Source organism: Telmatherina bonti (assembly GCF_933228915.1).
Source record: "Telmatherina bonti genome assembly, chromosome: 6".
Classification (NCBI taxonomy): Eukaryota; Metazoa; Chordata; class Actinopteri; order Atheriniformes; family Telmatherinidae; genus Telmatherina; species Telmatherina bonti.
Window position 1 is genome coordinate 34,727,753 of NC_136624.1, and position 12,473 is coordinate 34,740,225.

Consider the following 12,473-nt stretch of genomic DNA (forward strand, 5'->3'; position numbering starts at 1 on the left):
GGCTGCATAATGTGAAAATGAACTCTAAACAAAGGAAAGTTAAATAACTATTATAAAAGCATGATGAATTTAAGGCCATGATAATGAACGTGGGTGCTTAAAGCTCAAAATGGCAACACTGAAAATGAACTTTGCATAAGAAAGTTAAGAGAAAATTACAGTGGAAATCCTTCCTCATCTTTGAGTCAACAGCCACTTGGAGGCTTAATCCTTCATTCCTGCAAACGTTCTTCGTTTTCCTTAAAAAAATCTTTTTACGCTGATAATTCTGCTTCAAAGAGAAAGAAGATTCTCTCACTCATGTCTTCACTTCTGCTCTTTTCTTTGTTTTGTTTCTGAGTCTCGTTGGTCCGTTCTTAGATTTGCCCACCAACCTGCTAGAGACTCAACGGCCGGGACACAATTGATTTAAAATGAAGTGAGTCCTTGAGGCCTACAATAAGATCTTCTCTGGCTCCCTCCTTGGCTGTCACTGCATACGCGGAAGAAGTGTGTGAGTGTGTGTTAAAACAGCTTGTTAACACGTACGCTGGCGCTTTGGCCGGGACTCCCTGATTATTGCCTTCTAACAAAAGGCCAAGATGGCGAGAGAGCAGTGATAAACACATTTTCTGAGCATGTCCCCCCCCCCCCCCCCCCCGTTATTTCACTTCAGTGTGTCTACATGAGTGTGTGGTTGTGGGATGTGAAGCACCTGTGACAGTAAACATGTTTATGAGTGGCTAATAGGAATCAGGTGATGAATGGCGATGATCTTCCCAACAATGTATGCATATGCAGAGATTTATGCACATGACATTGTCTGCTCCAAGGCTACGCGAACACAAACACACTTTGTCCACAGGTACTGTAGCACAGGAGATGTGGAGAGGCTTCCTCTCGACGCCCTCTGTCATTTATTGCCTTGAGATGCTGTAGCTGAGCGCTTTAGAGCCACAGTCTGCTGTTGTCTTTGCAAAACCACAGAGGCGGCCGTGGTATGTTTGGATGTGTATATGTGTGTGTTTATGCGTGTATATGCTGCTTTCCCACTTTGTCTTTATTTGTAAACATGCAGACTCATATGTTGTACCAGAGTGGGTGTGGGCACATCTAAGCGTGTTTGTGAATGTTTGGATAATTTGATCTCTGCGCTGCATTCCCGTTCTGGCTCTGTTTATTTGTATATGTGTGTGTGCTAGAGTGTGTTTGTGTGTGTGTGTGTGTGTGTGTGTGTGTGTGTGTGTGTGTGTGTGTGTGTGTGTGTGTGTGTGTGTCTGTGTGTGCCTGTGTATGTTTGGGATTTTGCTTCAGGCTTGACTCTCAAGGCATTGTGGGGGATTCTGTAGGAGTTGTTTGTAAACATCAACAGCTGTAAGTTTTATTTTATTGCAGCTTTATTTTACGACATTATTCCCAGATGGCTTCTTAAAGCTCGCTGTTTTTCAAGTGTCTGCCACACATCCTGCACTCCAGCTCCCGCTCACCGCCTCTCGCATGCTTTTTTTTTGCTTTTGTATGCAAACAAATACCGCTATTCAGGTCTGTGCACAGCGGTGCAAAGTAAAAGTACACACACGGACCAGAATCTCAGTCCAAAATCCCCACGCTGAACTGATCAGAATGAGTTATTCAAGTTGGTGGCAGGAGGGCTTTTTTTCTCGTTTCTACCAGCACTGTGACACCGTGGGTGAGCACTCCCATATTTCTCTTTAATTAAGCCAGGAAAAACCTTGTAGTACAGCCAACCCAGCTCATGTAGCCACTTATGTTTTAATTTAATTACCTGTCCACTTTGATAATTATTCCCTCTGATTAACAGAGAGGGAAAGGTTCCTAAATGGGATGGAAGGTGGATTAGAAGGCCAAACTGCATTTTTCCTCCTTTCACCATGAATGAACAAGAATGAGGGTGTTGAATTTGAGGTGTTCAGCCCATTTCCATATGATCCAGTTTCATATGTGGCCTGCAAAGTTCTGGACTGGCTCACATGGTGCAGAAAAACCCAAATCCTCCTGAGCTTCTTGGGTTTTGTTTAATCCTGCAATTTTATGCAACCAGGAGCCAAAACAGACAAACAACAACAAGCAGATTGTGATTCTATGAGCAGCCGGACGGTGATTGATACTGTTAGTCAAAATGTCAGCTGTTACACAACGACAAGCACAAGAGTGATTCAGTCTCTTTGCTCTCATTGTCTATCATGCTTTTACTCTCTGTAAACACAGCTGCTGGATTTACTTGGAAACTTTCTCTTCATCACACAATCTGACCTTTTTTCAGATCAAAGACCTTACTGACAGCCTCCACTTAGAAAAGCATCGCTTATCGCCTTCCAGTTGCTCACATTTAGCAACCATCAGTTCTCTGGAGTTACTGACGGCACATGAAAATATGTTTTCTGGCTAAACCTTGTCACACTCAGAGGGGAAAGCGACCAAGTCAAAGAGCTCACACACTCAAATACACACCTAAACATTTGCACACATCATGCACAGGCATATTTTTTTTAGTGGTATTGATCGTCCTAATGAATGTGTTGTGATTTACTGCAGCCGTGGCTCATTGTTGGGTGGTGCTGTGATGGACTGCCATCATTTTATAAAGGTAAAAGCTTAGATAGAGGAAAGGCAGGAGGGCAGAATTCCACTTAACAGCCGAAGCAAAAATGATTCCAGGATCACTTTTTGAGTTATGCCATTTTTTCCCCCCCTCTCCCTCTCTTTCCTTTTTTTGCAGCGACAGGTATGATGTAATTTCCAAATTTCATCAGTAATCCCAACACTGATTATGCTGTCAATTAGTAAATGAATGTGGTGGCAAGAAAAAAAGGCAGTAATAACTCAGCAAAGGAGTTGTCAAGCTTCCAAAATATATAAAGGACATAGAGCGGAAGGAGGAGTGAAATTTATCTAATCACAATAACTGTCTAACTGCGAGTTAGGTGCACCACAAAAGGAAGCCCATTTATTTCATACTTACTTATATATTATTTGTAGAATGAAGCATTTCTTACATTGATATTAATCTTTGTAACGTAAATCAATCTTTCAGGGTTTCAAATGAAAGTTGCTTCAGAAGGAATTCTGTCAAGTGGAATAATTATTTTGTAAACTATTAATTTCGGCGTAGACTTATTTTTGTCTAAAACTGGGAGTAGTTCTTGTTTTTGCTGTTGGGAAAGCGTGCAAAAGCCACGTATTTACCAGCAGAGTTGTGTTCGTGTGATCATGCTTTGTTTCTGGCGGTTTCTGAGCTCAAACTTTGTGCAGACTAACATCTGTTCCTCTCTGCCTCCACAATAGCACAACTCAGCAAGGATGCAAAGCGAGGTCAAAAGATCAGTGCCTTCCCCTCATCCACACACACACACACACGCACACGCACGCACACACGTTTTTGGAGAGCGACACAGAGATGCCTCTCACTGGCTGCTGTTTTTATTGTGCGCCAGAACTTTACGAGGATAGGCCAGCGTCGAAAACGCGCACCTGCATTAGAGGCATTACGGTAGCGCAGCAAAACTGTCCCCCTGTAACACACACACACGCTCGTATACACACACACACACATCCAGCTCGAGTGATTCTACCCTGATTTCCAGCGAACGAGCAAGCAACAGACGGGATGCCAAAAAGTAAAGAGCGGTGGAGAGGTTGTACGCGCTGAATGAGTCTCCCGAACAGGCAGCCAGGAAGCAGAAGCAACTAAAGCAGAAGAAGCCGCGGTGTTTCTCCGCGGCAACTTGCGCACAGTGCCAGAGTTTTAGCGGCAGTATTGTTCTGACTTCACTCCAGAGGGGCCACTCCGAGGAGAGAGACGCACACAAAAGGGAAAAGGAAAGGACTAACGACCACGCTTTGTCGCTAAAAGTAATGGTCCTGCGGTCTTAGTTCCTAGATTTCTCTGTCTCTCCCTCTCTTTCCTCTCTGTTTCCTTTTTTTTTTCTTTTTTTTTTTTTTCGTCCCGTCGGTTTGTGTCCCCCCTTTGTCGCCGTGAGAGAGTGGACGCGTCGGGGTCTGAGGAGCAGAAGCGGGCTGTCCACATGGTCCAACCACTGGCGTGAAAGTTGACTTCTTCAGAAACCAAGAGAACAGGTTGATGCATTATCTACACTTTCCTTTTTCCCCTCTTTTTTTTTTTTTTTTATCTGTCGCACTCGTCCTCCTCTCTGTGCTTCCATTGAAACTCTTCATACGCGCGTTTCTGCGGGAGGTTAAAAGAACGAATAAGAAACGGCCGAACTTCAACTTTTCACCGCACATTGTTTGTGAAAGTGCTGCAAGTCGGTGTGTGAAGATAAAACGCTGTTAGAGCAGATCTTCCTCAGCGGCCACGTTAAGCTTTTCCTCTTCCACACCTTTCTTCCTCTGTGATTATTGCCAAACTTTCACTCTTCTTTGAACTAAAACTTTTTACGCTTTTAAAAAGAGCTTTTAGGTCATTTTTAAGGTATAACTAATGTCTTAACCTCATAGATAGGCCTGTTTTTTTTCTTTTAAAAATAAGTCAAACCCAGCTTTGAAATTTTAGATTGTTTAATTTGAATTCTGCAATTTAAAGCCTTTAGTTTGATTTCTAAAAATGTGAATAAATCGTCGCGTTCCGACTCCTGCTTGCGAGAAAACAAAGTTTGTTTCTTTCTTTCTCCGTTTTAGTCCCAGTTAGGAGAAAGTAAAATTGCGAGAAATGATTTTAAATGAGGAAACAAACTTTAACTTGGCATTCTCCTTGATAAGACATGAGGTTTGGTAGTGAGCAGCGGCGGATTATGGTGATTATTTTACACACACATCGCACTGACGATTGTTTGATAGCTTCCATCTCTTTACTCTTTATACTTACGCGGTCTTTTTTTAAAAAAATTATTTCTTGGATATTTTCTATCTAATATTTAAACAAAACCGTTAAATATATATATATATATAAAAATGGGGATATTACACTGGCTAACTGGAGATAATAGAGCCCTTGTCTCAGGAAGAGAGGAAAAAAGCTTTCTTGAGTTGACATGGTCAATAGGTCTGGGGGACAATACTTTCTTTTCAAACCATTTTGACTTTTGAAACTGGAACCGCAGTGTGAGACCTCACTGAGGTTTGATGTTTCTGTGGTATTTCTGCTTAGACTTCACCGGATTAAATACATTTCCAGCCGATTTTTTTAAAGAGCAGAACGTGGAGAAAAGTGGTAAAAAGTTGTTTATTTTTTACCGTAAATTTGGAATAGATGAAATCTGCAGAGGTGTAAAGAGTGATAATAGTTTTTATAATAATCCCACTGAGGCTGACTGGATAAAGAAAAATAAAAAAAGAGAAAACACACATACGAGGATCCTTAAAAAAAAAAAAAAAAAAAAAAAAAAAGAAAACAAACAAAAAAAAAACCACACACACACACAATCCATCCACACACATTTGGGTATGTTTTAGGCTGTATTTTAAAATAACCTCATAAAATAACCTTGATTCATTCAAGTCAGACCTCTTAACCAGCCTTGTTTTTTCCCATCTTTTTGCACTCACAAACCGAGACAAAGTAGGCCTTCACCACCGAGGAAAATCATTTTCCCTCCGATAAACAAATTCGATTTATTTCCGAGATTGTGTTTATTTATTTATTTTTTTAGAAGACTATATTCATGAAATAAATAAGCAATTCAGCTTTACATATATATTTAAATATAAACGGACACCGCCCAACAGTATGCAGCACAGCTAGAAGAAGTTTTATGGGGAAAAAAAAGAGAAAAATAACTTCTATAACTTTTCCTCCCTTATAATAAAATTCCCATCATCAAATCAAACATCTGCCTGAAGATTCCCTCGTGTCAAACTAATTCAGCCCCCCTTGACTAAAAGCTGCAGACCCCCAAAAAGAAGGAGAAATGAAATGACAATTAATTGCTGTTAGTTGTCCGTCATCCAGAGAAAAGCCGTGCGGGTGCGCACCCTGACGCGGGCATTATTGCCCTGTGATTGATGGGCGCGGGGGCATTTGGCATAATTAATTTTATTTACTGTGTCCTCTCTTTGCTGTTGTCCCCCCCACACCCCACGCACCCCCTCCCTGTCCTCTGTGGCGGCATTTCCGCGACGTGATGACACACTTTTAATTGCACTTTAATAGAAGATCCAGCGGGAATGAAAAAGCTCTTAATCACGTTTTACGACCTTGTCACAGTTGGTGTCAAACAGGAAAGCAGGTATTTTGTGGCGGCGAGTAGCCTCAGGTGTTTGCTGGAAGCCGCATGGGGGGGAGAAGGAGGGAGGTGGGGGGGCTCAACAAAAACAATTAAATGTAGTTTCTATCACCTCACTGCGTTACACAGCACGATGACAATCTGCACATCAGTTTTATAGGCTAAAGTGGCCCCTCACGCCACTGTCATGTGGTTTATTGCTATTATTAGAATATTAACTTTTCTTTATTTTTTTTTTCCTTTAAAGCATCTTCAGCTTTTAATTTTCTCTGAGACTTGGCATATTCAATATGCTACATGCAAGCTTTTATACCTGCGTATTCTTAAAATATTTAGCAGTTTATAGGAGCTTTAATACTCACACAAATATCTTCTCCACCTGATTATCATTTATAAATGAGATTAGATTCATTTAAATGAGATTAACCGTTTCCTAAAATCTGTCAAATATTTTTCAAGTTGATTTTAAATTTTCAAGGCATCTATATATATATATATATGTAATGTATGTATGTATTTATATGTATATTGAAGGCTCTGCTTTTGCTTTTTGGACTTGCATGCATTACACAAAGAAAATTGTAGACTATATATATATATATATATATATATATATATATGTATGTATATGTAATGCTGATTATCACTTGCAGACCTCAAACAGAAGCTCACACTTGGAGCTGGAGAAGAGCTGTGAGACACTGCTGAACAGTGGTGCGCTGAACTTTATACTTTGATTCAAACTCAGCAGCATTTACCAACAGCATGAAATCCCAGTAAAGTTGTCATTATGTAATGCATCATATCAGTGTGTATGTATGTAATTTTCTCATGGATATGCTATCTCGTAGGTGCTTTTTATGAAAATGTAATAATAGGTAAGGAATCAAAAGAATATCTGAGAGGCAGAGGTAGTTATTTAGGGAAAAGGAGACTCGACATGTGGAGAAAGCCAGAGGTGTCAGAGACAGATTGACTCTGCTCTCTGTCGGCTATTGTGTGCCCGAGTCTGTGTTTGCTTCAGCTTTGCCACCTTTTTTCATCTGACTTGCTTACTTTTCCGTCTTAGCCCCCCCCTCCTCCTCTCTTAACAGCTGTGTCTTTTCCATGTCCTGTTTTGGTTCATTGTTTGTAGGAGTTGCTCATGTTCTGCAGATTTTTATCACTTTCAGCTTTTTTTTCCCCTCCTCACCAGACGATTGTTTCTGTTATGCTTACTGTCACATTATTTAAATGATGATTTTCAGCTCGGTCCTGTGTGTGTGTGTGTGTTTCAGTGTGTGCCAGGGTGTGACTGGAGCCATGTACGAGACTGTCTAGAGACAGGCGATAATGGCTGTGAATCTTGTGCACTTTCAAAGTCCTTCAGCGGGATTAAAAGCCACCAGCATGATTGTATTAGTCCATAAACTCACTCAGAGAGTCCTTACCTACACGTGAATGTACGTGTGGAAGAGTGTATATATCTGAGTGCAGGAGAGAGGGTGTGTGCATGTGCATGAGAGTGCTTTTTTCTCAATTCACCTGTCCTGCTTGAGTGAAAATGGACAGCATTTGAAGTTTTTAAATGTCCTGTGCGTCGGTAGCATTGATAGCTTGCCTGTCGGTTTCTGCAGTTCTGGCACTCTCTTCATTAAAACCCTCCAGCTATCCCAAACCCACAAGTCTGAGTGGGCTTTTGGCTCCAAAGTGATGTTGAACAGCACCTCATATACAACAGATATACATGTAGGGTCTGACCTATGATAGATACTCAGATTTACTTTGATTGTATCATTTAATGCATTACATGCCTAAAAGCTGAAATGGTTAAAAATTCAATATCCTTTGGGTGGGCTGTGAGACACACCAAAAAAAAAAAAAAAAGCGCAGGCATTTGAAGTGTTGGTCTTGAAGCTGACATTATTGCAGAGTGACACGTATTTGAGCTGAATACGGCTTTAACTCTGTGGGACAAGAGCTGTATATATTTTATGATGGTAAATTTTCTTTTTACGTTTTTAATTATAATTAATTGTATTGTGTATTGTTGATTTTCAACGAAACAGAGCTGTATTTTTATTTTTTTTTTTACTTTTTTCAGTAATATCTGAAGTTATTAAATGGAATAAAACAGCAATTAAGGCTTGTTACTGCTGTAAAATAATGTTAATGAAATATAATTGAAAAAGTAATCAGTGTTATTGCATATGGGCGGCCAGCAAGTGGTGGTGGTGGGGGGGGGGGCTCTGGTTGTGTACTGAGGTGATTGACTGCACTGTGAAACTGCTGCCACATTGCTTTACACTGAGGCCTGATTATACATGTGGTTCTAATTGAACCTGTTATTTAGGAGAAGCTGAGGGCTGGATACTTGTGTGAAAGTGGACTTGTTTGTGTCTGCATGCGCATACAATGAATCTCACACATTTCCAAAGATTAGATGCGTTGTTTTACCACAGATCACAGGACGATGTGGTAGAAGTAGAAAAGTTTTCGGACAACAAGGGAGGAGGAGAGCAGCGAGACGCCATGAGAGGTCTCTGGGAGGTTGACCGCCTGCGAGACGGAGACGATGTCCCATAGATACTTTTTTTTTTTTTTGCTTTTGGCCTTTTGTGGCTTTTGAAAGAGCTGTCATTGCTCACGTCGTGACAGCAACTTTAGCTTCATTTTCTCAGATTTACACACTCCTTCCTCACTGATTGATACAGTTATCATTTAGTCTGACACTGTGGTTTAGTCTGTCGTCATTAACGTTCATCTGAGATGAGACATTTCCCAAGTTTTTTTTTTCTTTTCCCTTTTTCTTTTTTTTCTTAAATTTGTGTGTGAGGTGTCTGAGATGCAGGCTGGCTCAGAGCTGTCTCACCAGCTCTACCGGAGCATTGGCCCATTAACAGCTGATGGATGTGGGGATAAGTGACCCAACAGTTCAGAGCGGAAGAGATGGTTTCCTTTGGGTGGGGAGGTGGGGGGGGTCAGTAGGGACAGATAGAAAATATGAGTGAAAGGTTGTGTGATGTGAGGGAAACGAGTGTGTGAGGAGCTGAGGAAGCATTAGATCAGCCTCTCCAGAGTGTGTTTGGCACCTGAAGCTGCAACGGAGTTGGAGCTAAAAGAAAAAAAAACGCTGCGGTGAGAAGTCTGGTGGTCTGAAAGCAGATCATGAAGTAAGGCATTCAGAGCTCGGTTTGATTTCAGGGAAACGGAGAGGAGCTGGAGTTTAATTCAGGCAGAGCACTTGAGTTGGTCAATGCAAGCAGAGGAACACAAGAAAAGAGTTGTGGGCAGTTGTGCGCAGGCTCTGAGAGGACGCCTGTTGTGTTCAAGCAGAGCATCTTCATGAAAAAGCTCTCATCGGTCGTTGTGTCCCCTGCTAACTCTGCATTGCTTCTGACAGCTGTATTTGTGTTATGGATTTTCCTTCACTCTATCCCGTCTCTCTTTTCCTTTCCCCCTGCCTCCCTCTCTCAGTAGTCGGCTCCCCTCCTCTCCGTTGCCTCCACCCTATGACCTTTTGTAAGCACTTCATCAGAGAGCCGTTGGTGTTTTCTAAAGCTCCGCGACAAACTGACAGGGCAGCCGTCAATCGAGCGGGTAACCGAGGGAGCGCAGCAGTGGAAAGCCTCCCTCTGAACAATGTGACTAAACTTTCTGCAGCGCTGCTTTAATGTGTACTGAAAGGATGGCAGAGGAGGGCTGGTGACAGCTGTAAGGCGCTACGCTCCCAATATTGTGTGTACACACACACAGACACACACACACATTTTGCAAAATTTTACAAACCTTCTGGAAGGGCATCATGTAGTTGTTGAATGCTGTCGTTGCGGAAAAGAAATCTTGTGAGCGGACGTGTCGGATGAAATATCGTAGGATCGCTCAGGATTTACAGGAACGTCCAAAAAAAAAACTCAGTCACAAACCCTGAATGTAATCAAGTGTGAGTTTCTGTGCAGTTCGCCCATTTCATTCCTCCACTTACCAATAGAGTTATCAAATAAATTCAATCGAATGTATTTTAGCTTTTTTTTTTATTTTTTTATTTTTTTATTTTTTATAGATTTGCATCAGAATATTTGAACGAATTCAACTTGGAAGACTTCAGATTAACATATGATGATAGGAAATGAGCCATGCTGCTTTTCCCCTTCATCCCAGTTCTTTACCGTCCTGTGCCAAAGAGGTAATAACCATTTAAATGCATCTCATTATGTTTTCTAATCCGTAAAGTATCGAGATGTTGGCTAACACAGGCGAAAGTGAGGCTGGAGCACTGGCGTGCTCTGCTCTTTTATGGTATTAGTATTTGTGGTATTAGTTCCAGGGGACATGGGATGCCTACTTAAGCTATTAGCATGTGAGGCGCCGCGGGATGATCCATCCCCTGACAGGACGAGCTGTTAGCCAGTGTTAAACCAAATCACAATAGACTGCCTGGGTTGACGGATTGACAGAAGCTCCAGCACACCACTTGCCTGGCCTGCCCCTTCCTTCCTCCTCGGCTACATAACATCATAAAGATTTACTTGCATTAAAAGGGAGCAGAGCTGGGGAATTTACTTTCTTTAAACTTCTGGAGAAAATACTTGGAGAGATTCTTTTAGGGTAAGCGTGATGCATGATGATCAGGCTAACGGCAACAGACCGAATGCCTCTCTCAACGTCTTCCCTCCTCCCCTTCCTCTTCGTTCTGCTTTGCGCAGACGGAGGGAGGAAGGTGCCGGCGTTGCCCAGTTGGTTTGGGAACTCAGTTATCTTGTGTTTTAAAAAAAACAACAAAAAAACGGGACATAAAGGACGGATAGAGACAGCCAGAACCACTGCTGTTGCTGTTACTTTTGGGATGTTGCTCGTGGATTCGAAGGATGTTAATGCTTGCTTTTGTTGCGTGAGTGTGTGCGCGCGTGTGTGTGTGAACATCCAACTTCAATTAAACGTCAATCAACCGGTGACCCTCCACCTCTCTGCTGCTCAGACAGAATTCCACGAGTTTTAGGTTCTGTTTTCCACACGGCTGCCGGGGGGGGGGGGAATAAAAGCAAACAGGCCATCACAGCTTAGCTCGTGTATTTTTTTACACATCTCATCGATGAGATCGTCTTTTCTGTGTGGAGACTCATCCCGCCTCTTCAGAAGGCAACTTTTCCAGACAGGCCGAGGGAGCTGCGCGCTGGAGCAGCTCGCGCTGGTTCATCAGCAGCCGTTTTCTTTTTTCTTTTTTTTTCCTGTGCGTGGCCGCTCTCTGAGTGTTGAAACTCTGTCAGTGTGCATGCGCGTATACACATGCACGCCCGTGTGTGGTGGGCATTGTTGACCGAGAGACATCTGCCACTAGATTATTCCCAGCTGTTATCTGAATAATTGTGTAATCCCCCCCCTTACCCCTTCCACACTCCCTCCCTCTTTTACTCCCTCCTCCTCCTCCTCCCTCTCCTCCTTCGCTCCCTTCTTGCCCCCACGTCGCTTCTTCCTCCCTCCCACTGATGAGACGGAGAGTGATGAGTCTCTTCTCTGGATGGCACACCGGGCTCTTTCAAGAGTGTTTATGAGTGTGTGTGTTTTCCTCTGTGGATGTGTAAGTGTGTATCTCCGCGGCCCCTGGTCACCAGTCGCTGTCTGACATTTGTAGAAGGATTTGAGCATCCACCCCTCCCACCCGCCTAACCCCCATCCCCGCCCCAACATGCTCTTCTCCCTCCACATCTCCCGCTTTCTTCCCCCGTGGCTCTCGGGGAAATAAAAGCAGCCTAATCCTGCCAGATCAAGACTGCTGTCCACCACAGCTCGACCAGCCTGTGAATTAGAGCCAGCTCTCATGTTCCTGAGGACAGTGGAGGGCGCGCACGTAGGTGGGTGTGTTTGCATTGTGGGCTGTTGGCCTGTGAAGCACCTCTGTTTGCTTGAGTCTTGGGCAGGCAGCGATGAAAGCAAGGCAGAGCGTGAAAAACGAGAGCTTGGAAGATTTTCATGGAGGAATAAGAAAAGTTTTTGCTTTGATTTAAAAGCAACTAAATTCAAGATCATTTCTAGATTCTGATGCTGCGTCAAAAAAAACCATTTTATTTTGTTCAATTAAAATTTCTAAGTGGTTTTGCATACCAACTTTTTCTTTTTAAACTCGCTTAAAACAAAACAAAAAAAGTCTTCTAAGAATGAATTAGAAGAGTTTTTCTTGGGTTGAAAGACACAAAACACACAATTCAGACATACTAGTGTTACAGTATCTACAAAGGCACAGTGTTTAAACATATTTCTGACACTTCGTGTTGAAAGAAAACATACTTAATTACACCTTTTTATTTAGATTTC

General features: G+C 42.4%; 1 protein-coding gene across 1 annotated transcript in view; it reads left to right on the top strand.

The window, feature by feature from the left end:
- Window positions 1-3,987: 3,987 nt before the first annotated feature.
- Window positions 3,988-12,473, top strand: part of foxp4 (forkhead box P4) — a gene marked incomplete at its 3' end in the record, with an annotated part of 81,432 nt that continues 72,946 nt past the window's right edge. The window contains exon 1 of the mRNA XM_079241521.1: window positions 3,988-4,077. The remainder of the gene's footprint in view (window positions 4,078-12,473) is intronic.